This window comes from Dendrobium catenatum, unplaced genomic scaffold (assembly GCF_001605985.2).
Source record: "Dendrobium catenatum unplaced genomic scaffold, ASM160598v2 original_scaffold_101648, whole genome shotgun sequence".
In the NCBI taxonomy this organism is placed as follows: domain Eukaryota; kingdom Viridiplantae; phylum Streptophyta; class Magnoliopsida; order Asparagales; family Orchidaceae; genus Dendrobium; species Dendrobium catenatum.
The window spans coordinates 312,591-322,344 of record NW_021420086.1 but is presented as its reverse complement, the minus strand read 5'-3'; the positions used below and the strand labels follow the sequence as shown (position 1 = coordinate 322,344).

The 9,754-nt window shown below is 37.9% G+C and overlaps 1 protein-coding gene across 1 annotated transcript in view; it reads right to left on the bottom strand.

The window, feature by feature from the left end:
* LOC110116061 (cold-responsive protein kinase 1) overlaps positions 1 to 9,178 on the bottom strand; it is a 31,674-nt gene extending 22,496 nt beyond the window's left edge. The window contains exon 1 of the mRNA XM_020849510.2: positions 8,848 to 9,178. The gene's annotated coding sequence lies outside the window, so the exon portion shown is untranslated. The remainder of the gene's footprint in view (positions 1 to 8,847) is intronic.
* Positions 9,179 to 9,754: the final 576 nt, after the last annotated feature.

The following is a 9,754-nucleotide window of genomic DNA, read 5'->3' as shown; positions in this document are numbered from 1 at the left end:
ACCACGGGTTCGGGTGAGGAACGGCAGACAGACCTAATTGCGATACCATGCTGAGGAAACAACATTAAGTAACTACCACTTCCACTATGACTTTACAGTTTTTTGTCTTTGATTTTGGTGTAGGATGGAAAATTGTGGTCCTACGCCAGTCATCAGTGGGTGTCGGGTGGGATAGAGCACATCTCACCACGCAGATGGGAGAGGTATCCGACTGTCGAAGGCAACTGAGGACCGTGGTGTCGTCGTCCTCCTCGAAGTATTCGCCTTCTTCCTCAACTTGGTGGACCTGATCAACCTCGGGCTCGAGATCGTCCTCAGTTACTCCTCAACAATCGAAACCTTGTAAGGCTGGAACACTGAGAAGCAATATGCCCATACCCCTGGCATCGAAAGCATTTGGTCCCGGGACTGGACCGAGGGCATCCGTGTGTGGTGGAGGCTTACTTCTAGAATCAGATCTTAGGTGCAGGTGGACCCGGTGTGGGTCGGGTCGTGCTCCCGGAGTAGGTCGTGAAACAGGAGGGTGCGAGGTGGAACTACCGGCTGGTCTATACGAAGCTTAGAGTCATGAGATCGATCGGATGCTGAGAACGGGATTCCTCTAGACAAGCACTAGGCTGTAGGCGTTCTTCCAGAGTAGTGATGTTCCGGGCAAAAAGTTCGTTTGCGTAAATCTTCCCGCCAGTCTGGTACGAAACATCGACAAAATTTGCGCGGGGGTGGTTGAAGTCTCCCTTTGCAACGAATCAGGTAATCATCGAAGGATGCAATGTAATCCTTAACGGGTTTGCTTCCTTGGGTAAGTCGGTTCCACCTGTCAAGAGTCTAGGGAAGTACGAAGGTAGGTACTTCTGCTTAAGTTCACGTTTCATGGACGCCCAATCAGTAATGGGGTATTCGTTGCGGACTCCCAAGACTTTCTAAGTTCGACCAGAATTGGCTAGCCCTTCAATAAGCTTCATCTCCGCGAACCTAACCTTTCTGGCTTCAGAAATGTTATACCACTTGAAGAAGCTATCCATACCTTTGATCCAATCAAGGAAGAGTTGGGGATCTAAGGTGTCATCGAAAGTGGGAGCTTCTACCTTGATATTCTTCATCAAGTGTATGTCGGGTCAAGTATTGGTGTCGTGTATGTAATGAGGATTTCGATAAGGGGCACGTGGGCGGCCCATCACTTGAAAAGTTCTATCCCCATACATGAAGGTGGCCTAGAAGGTGTGTAGAGGGGTGCTTGGTTCCTTCCTCGTTCTAGGTTATCGAACCTATCAGTTGTCTGTCGTCGAAGCTCCGCAAGGTCAGACTGGTTTTCCTTAAGTTGCTGACTAATCGCGCCCATTTGACCTACCAACAGGTCTAAAGTCCTGCTAAGTTGCTCCGGGTCCATTTCTAAACACTATGGGGACTTAGAGGGTTTTCTAGGAAGTGGACAGCAACCTACAGCAGGAAAAACACTCTATCGGGACTCTAAATGGTGCTGGAACTCTTGGACAGCAAATTACAAAGAAGGGTTAAAGTCCTAAATGCAAATGCTGAAGTGGGAAGTGATTGAAGCACTTAGGCACCTAAACGGTGACTACAGCACACTATATGTTGCAGGAAACAATGTGGACAGCCACTAAACAAAGTGCAAAGTGATTCCTAGACAACTAGACGAGTAATACTAAGAGGGCACAAATATAATGCAAAACCAACACGTATTGCTTACTAAATGCATGCAGAAATTTCTGGACAGCAAAATGAAGTGTCGATTAAAATGTTTTATAGATGTTATGCATTGCCAAATAGTTATGCAAGCCTAATTAATAGCCTAGGATGAATTCTAGCAAAGTATCGCATGCTACCATGCTCTGATACCAAGATGAGTGTAGAACTATATGGTAATTGGAGATTTGCACAAAAATTTTAAGAGCAACTTTAGTTCTCGTTAAAGCGATTAAAACAAACAACGTAAACAATTAAGTAGTTACTTTCGCTTAGGCTAAACTACACAAGAGACTAAGCTAGATCAAAACACATAGGAAAACTAAAACGTTGCATGCGAAGTAGTTTCCAACTTAACCTTGTTTAACAACGAGATCTAAAGCAAAGAAGTACAAATCCTACGAGTACTAGTGGATGGCAATAAAGGACACAATCTCTCGCTTGAACAAATTCTCATGAAGAATTCGGAATTCAAAAGTAAAAGAACGAGAAGGAGAAAGAATCACCTTCACGGAGAGACGTCGTAGAAATCCCACGTATCTTCAATGATTGTTCCGTCCAAGGCTAGGTGAGTCCTTCTCGGAAGAAACGTCGTGATGGCAAGGTTAACTCACGTGCCGGATTTATCTTCATCTCCAATCCAAGTAGGAGCTATGCCTTGAGAGGAGGGTAGAAAGAGAGGGGGGTGGGGGAGAGGTTGGCCGGCGGGTTGTGAGAGAGGGGAGAGGCGGCTAGTTAGGGAGGCTAGGTTAGGTGGAGTGTGATTTGAGTAAATCCCAAATCTGAAATTATGTTTCAGATTTAATTAAAATTGGAGGGAAAAATCTTGAATTTTGAATTTCAAAGATCATGCATTAACACCCTTAATGGGGCATTAAGGAGAGAAGCCATTAATGGGGCCGGCGGCATAGAGAAGAGGAGAGGGGTTAGGGGAAAACAATTATGCGTTTCCTAATCCGCTCGATGAATTAATGACGAAAATTTCAAATCCGCCCAAATTTCAAATTTGAATTTGACACGTATTGAAACTTTTCCTAATTTGGCGTCGGACAAAATATGGAAACTTCCACAATGAATTTTCAAAATTTTATGAAAATTCGTAGGGAGGACGAGACGGGCCGGGTAAAAGGTGACGGAGGGTGTGGTGGCGGATAGGCCGCGGCCAAAGTGGTGGCCGGAGGAATGAGGGGGGGAAGGTGACGGGTTTTCTTGGAGGAGGGGGAAAATTCGGGAGTAAGTTAGGAGGCGACGATTTGTGGTGGTGGAGGATTAACTTGGGGGGAAACGGAAGGTAAGCGTAGAGGGAAGATGGGAAAAACAAGAACCACGGTGTGGTGTTGTTGGTACGACGGGTGGCCTCTCCTAGGCTCCAACTAGTTATCAACCTCCTCTCTCTCTCAAGCTTCTACAAATAAAGCTCCAAGAAGACTCATGTAAGAAGAAATTGTAATATCATTTCATTAACCATGAAAAATACAAGAAGGAGGCTATATATAGCCCATTACAATGTCATGAAAAATAAAAGACTAAAATACCCTCGGGGGGCTACAAGACTCAATCCCTCAAACAAGGGCAAAAAGGGAAAAGTGCAGAAATAAAAATACATCAAAATAAAATGACCAATCTAATAATTAGAAATACATCGGGCAGATCGTGGCCGTCGATCTACGACCACGTCGACGGTAGACTTTCCAACCGATGTCCCCATCAGGGCCACTGCATCAGCGCTCAGATGCAATGTTAAATAGGCAAGGGTTCCCACATCATGGAAGGATGTGGGCAAAAAAGCTAGTCCATGAACTAGAATTCGGATTGGGTCTTAGAATGTAGTTTCTCTTACAAGCAAATTAATGAAATTAATTGATATTATGATTCATATAAGATAAATATTTTGTGCATTCATAAAACTAAATGAGTTGAAGAGAAGGCTAAGGAGATTGATAGTTTAGGATTTAAACTTTAGTATTCTGGTAGAAGTCGTACTAGAAATAGTATATGTGTGATTATAGATAAGAGTTTGTAGGAAAATGTTATAAAAATTTATAGAATTGAAGACAAAATTATTGCTTTGAAGATAATGTTAATGCTAAGATTATTAATATTATAAGTACTTAAGCTCTTCAAATAGATTTGGATATATATTTAAAATTAAAATTTTAGAATGACTTAGAAGAATTAATTCAAAAGATTCCTCTTGAAAAAAAAATTATTGGAGTAAATTTAATTGGGCATGTTGGTAGAGTGGTAGAGGATTTTAAAAGTATTTATGGTGGCTATGAGTTTGGAGTAACTAATGAATATGATAAGGCTATATTAGATTTTGCTCTAACTTATGATTTCATAATTGCTAATACCTTATTTAAGTAAAGAGATAAACATCTCATCAATTATAAGAATGGATATAGTAAAACTCGAATTGATCATTTTTTTATAAAAAAAATAGGTTATTTAGATTGTAAAGTTATTTTTTACCCAATTTAGTTTATTACTTTTAGATTTTAAGATGAAAGGAAAAGAATATAAAAAATTTAGTAAAATATTATTCTAATATTAGATGAGGGCTTTTAAAAAATACAAACAAAAAAAATTTTGAGAGTAAGATTCAAGATCTTAAGATTTTAACTATTATGATGAAGCAAACGTTATGTGGGATAAATAGCAAGTAATATTAAGAATGTTGTAAAAGATGTGTGATGGGGACATCAGTTAGAAAGTCTACCGTCGACGTGGCCGTAGATCTACGGCCACGATTTACCATGTATTTCTGATTTTAGTATGATCATTTTATTTTGATGTATTTTTTATTTCTGCATTTTTCCCTTTTTACCCTTGCTTGAGGGATTGAGTCTTGTAGCCCCTCGAGGGTATTTTAGTCTTTTATTTTATGTCATTGTATTAGGCTATTTCTAGCCTTCTTCTTGTACTTTGATGGTTAATGAATGATATTACAAATTTTTCCTGCATTGGTCTTCTTGAAGCTTTCTTTTGTAAGAGCTTGAGAGAGAGGTTGAGAGCTAGGTGGAGCCTAGGAGAGGCCACCCGTAGTACCCAACAGTCACCGTCGGTGGCTCTTGGTTTTCCCTTCTTCCTTCTTCCCTTATCCTCCATTTCCACCTCCGGCCATTCATCCACCACCACAAATCATCACCTCCTAACCTCACCTCCCAAAATCCATCTTCCCAAAAGAAAACCGCCCCCCTCCCATTCATCCCGCCGACCATCTCTCCAACCGCCGGCCTCCCTTTTCATTCCCCACCCCAATCCCATCAATTGCCGGCTCCCTCGCCACCATCGCATGAATTTTCAAATTTTAAAATTTGAAAATTTTGAGTGAAAATTTTCAAATTTGTCCGGCGCCAATTTAGGAAAGTTTAAATGAGGTTTCAATTTCAAATTTGAAATGAAACGGATTTGAAAATTTTCTTTATTATTTGATTGGAACCAATTTGGAAACTCATTACTCTCTCATAAACCCCTTTTCCCCTTGTTTTGCTGCCGGCCCCCCTTGGTGACTCCACCTCCTTTAATACTCCATTAAGGCCCTTAATTGCATGGTTTTGAAATTTCAAATCTCAGATTTTTCCCTTCTCTTTCACTTAAAAACTGAGAATAATTTTGGTATGAGGATTATAGCATATTTTCTTCATCCCAATTAGTTCTCTCATAACCCTAGCCTCTTCCTCCTTCTCACCCGTCCACCCTCTCTCTCTCTTCGCTCCCTCTCAAGGTGTATCTCCTACATAGATTTGAGATGGATGACCGATCCGGAGTTTGAATCCTGTTTTGGTGTATGAAGGCTAAGATTGCATGGATCTCCTCATTTGCCTTCCTCGAATTGACTCCAACCATGGTTAATTCAAAGAGAAGCCCAATTACCAATTGCTACTCATTGTGATCGAGGCTAGGGAAGAGAAGCTAACGGAAGGTTCGTAGTAATTCACGACATTTCTCCGAGAAGGTGATCTTCTTCCTAGATCCATTTACTTTTCAAATTCTACTTACCTTAATGAGATTTGTCCAAACAAGAAACTGTGGCTACTATTCGCCATCCATTAGTAATCGTAGGATTGTTACTTCTTTGCTATTAGATTTCATTGTTAAGTCTTGGTTAAGTTGGAAACTACGTCGCATGCAATGTTTTAGTTTTCCTATATATTTTGATTTAGCTTAGTCTCTTGTGTGGCTTAGCCTAAGCGAAAGTAACCGTTTATTTGTTTTACGTTGTTGTTTTAATCGCTAATAACGAAAATCTGAAATTGTTCTTAAATATTTTGTGCAAGTCTCCGATTTAGCATATAGTTCTACATCAATGTGCTTGAAGTTTCAAAAGAAAAAGCCCTTAATAATAAAAATAGTTAGTGGTGAAATCAAAATGTACAAAAAAAAATAAAAAATAAGAAGATTTGTTATAATAATTGATTTAAATATAAAAACTCTGAAAAATTAGGAAAGATATAAAGAGTCTCATAAGTTGTCTAAAAAAGTAATATGTGATGCAAAGATTTTAGATTTTAATGATTTACATAATATATTAGATTCTAAAGAGGGAGAAAGATATATGTATAAGTTAGTCAAACAAAGAGATAGAAGTAGTAAGGATTTAGATTAAGTGAATTGCATTAAGGATGAAAATCAAAAAGAGTTTTTTTAGAAGAGGATATTTTGCTAAGCTTTTCAATAAAGATTGTGAGAATAGAATATGATTGACTTTATTGACCTTATTACTCTAAATGAAAATAGAGATTTTTATTTTTATCGGCGTATTAATAAAACTAAAGTTAGAGAGGCTTTAAAGAAAATGAAGTGTGGAAAAACTAGTGGACCTGATGATATTCCAATAGAGGTGTGGAAATGCTTAGGAGATGAAAGAATTTTTTGGCTTATTAAACTTTTAAATATTATTTTGAAGACTAAAAAGATGTCAGATGAGTGGAGAATGAGTTTGTTGATTCCTATTTTTAAGAATAAAGGTGATGCACAAGATTGTGTGAATTATAAAGGAATTAAGTTGATGTGTCATACTTCAAAACTTTGGGAGAGAGTTATGGAGCATAGTTTACGACGTGATACTAATGTTTCTCAAAATCAATTTGGATTCATGTTGCGGGTCTTCTATAGAAGCTATTCATTTATTGAGCGGGTGGTTGATGGAGAAGTTTAGAGAGACTAAGGAGGATCTACATATGATATTTATTGATTTAAAGAAAGCATATGATAAAGTTCCAAGAGAAGTACTATGGAGAGTTCTAGAAAAAAAGGGGTTAATAATGCTTATAATCAAGTCATTAGGGATATGCATGCAAGAGTTGTTACTTGTGTTCAAACCCAAGGTGGTTTGACCAAGTATTTTCCTATTTCAATTAGATTGCCTCAAAGATCAACCTTAAGCTTTTATCTTTTTGCTTTATTCATGGATGTTCTCACTAAACATTTGCAAGAGGATGTGCCTTGGTGTACGCTTTTTGCTGATGATATTCTTCTTGTTGATAAGACTAGAGAGGAAGTTGAAGGTAAACTCGAATTATGGAGGTCAACCTTAAATTTTAAAGGTTTTCGTTTGAGTAGATCTATAATCGAATACATGGACTGTAATTTTAGTAGTAATAGATCTAGTTGGGAGTTTGTGACTTTGAGCGATCAAGTCATTAATAAGTGTACTTGTTTTAGATATCTTGGGTATATTGTTCGATCTATTATTATGTACGGACACCGGACAGGCCGGACAGGAGAACCGTCCGGTTAAGCGCTGGGTACCCAGCGGTACCGAGGGGTATCGAGCTGGGTACCCAGCAATGGGGTGACGTGACGCATTTTTATTGATCTCCGGACACCCTCCGAACTCCGCATAGAATAATAAATCCTATTGTACAGAGTGAGGGTGAAATAGATGGGTTATTATTAGGAGAATTCAAGTTGGATGGTTGAAGTGGAGGAATGCTTCGAGTTTGTTAAGTGATAGAAAAGTACCACTCAATCTTAAGGGAAAATTTTATAAGATGGTGATGAGACCTACAATGCTTTATGGTGCAGAATGTTGGCCATTAAAAGAGAAACATAATAATTGTTGAGATGAGGATACTCAGGTGGATGAGTGGAAGTACTCTTAGAGACAGGATACGAAACGAGCATATCCAGGAAAAGGTTGGAATAGTTTCAATGACAGATTAGATTAGAGAGGGTCGCCTTAGATGGTTTGGTCATGTAAAATGTCGCGTTGGGTTCGTATTTCCGAGACGCTCAGTTCGACTGTAAGTTTGCTGAAATCGGAGTCCGGATGGTCTCCGAATTAATGTTTGAAGTTTCCAACTTGATTTTGCATCGAGATTTGCACTCGTTTAAGATAATCTTTTGACGAAGTATCAAAGGTAAAGATAGACCTAAAAAGAATTGATTATAAAATATTATAAAATATTAGAAATGACATTTCTTTATTAGATTTAAATGAGAATTTGACTCTTAAGTTTTAACATGCTTGATGTTGTTGTTGTTGTAGTATTACTTTACTAAGCTAAGGCACCTCAAACTCGCATGCTTACCTTCATGACTGCATTCACACTCTTAAACCAAAACTTTTTCATTCCCCGCAGGATTATTCTTGTGATATATCCATTGCACCTGCATCAAGCCTTTTCATCCCTTTCGAAGACCCAACAGGGGAAAGCTAGTCGCAGAATATTTGTTTCAATTTATAACAATACCTAGCTCACTAACAAAAAATTCACCTAGGTCCAAGGGAATACACCTTTTAGCAGCATTTCGCAAGATTTCCACAAAAGGGACATATAAATCGGTCACTTAAAACGCCTTCTCATTTCTCCCTTCCTCATTGGCAACTCTGAAGGCAGAAGTACTGTGCCTTCTCAAAGTAACTTTCGAGACAATAACCTTTAATTCAGTATCTCTATGCTAGCTCCATTTAGAATGATAGATAGATACATATCTTTCGACACGCAAAGCAAGAATCTCATCACAAAATTTTATTAAACTCATGATTCAGGTACAGGAATGGAAAGTAAAGACTCTTAGAAAGGCCCTAATTAAGAAGAAAAAATCCCCTTGATCAGCTAAAAGGGGGGCAAACAGACAGGATATGTAGAAAAATCCAAACATGCAAAGAAATATAAATCCAGAAAACAAAATCACCTGAAGGCTGATATATGAGAAGCGGATTAATAACTGGATCGAGGCATAATCAACCTCATCAAGAAAAGCCGCGCTTTAGCACTCCAATTAAAGCCACGCCATCCTCCACCAATTGCACGATCTCTAACTTCCACAAAGACAACTCAGATTCGCAATACCGGCAAAAAGCGCTACGCTGGCTATCCACAGGAGAAATTCCTCCGGCAATGGAGATAACGCAACGGCTTTGATCGGGAGGTGCGCTCGTTTGCAGGTCGCTGCGAGGAAAAGAAGGTTATAGAAGGCTGGAGACGGAGAGATTCTGCCCATGGAAGAGCGCGACGGTGGAGCCTATGGAGCTTTAACGTTCGCGCGATCGCTATGCAAGTTTTTTTTTATATTATTTTTTTATTTAAATTTGATAAATTTTAATAAAAGAAATTAATTAGGATATATTTTAGGAAGGACCGAAGGAGCGGTTGATTATTATTTTGAAAGTAAATTATAACTCAAGTAATATATGAATAATTCTATTTGTTAATAAATAATTTTTCTTGTAATTTTATAAAATAGATCATTATGTTAATTTTAAATTAATTAATGAATAAGTATATTTGTTAGATTAATTTATAGATTATATTAATTTTAAATTAATTAATGTATAATATTGGGGAATTTATTTAAAATCAGATCAGATAAGGTGGTTTTATGGGCAAGAATCACAGAATGGAAACGGGTCCTAATGGGGCATCAGTAAATTCTGTTTGTTTTGATGGCCAAATTATTATTATTTATTTTAAATTAAATTGTTTAAAGAATTTAGGTTAAATGCAAAATTAATTTTTTTTTATAATTAAAGGATTCATTTTTTTTCCTACATTTGTATACTGATCTTAATAAGAAAATAGAAAATTTCAATGAATTATTT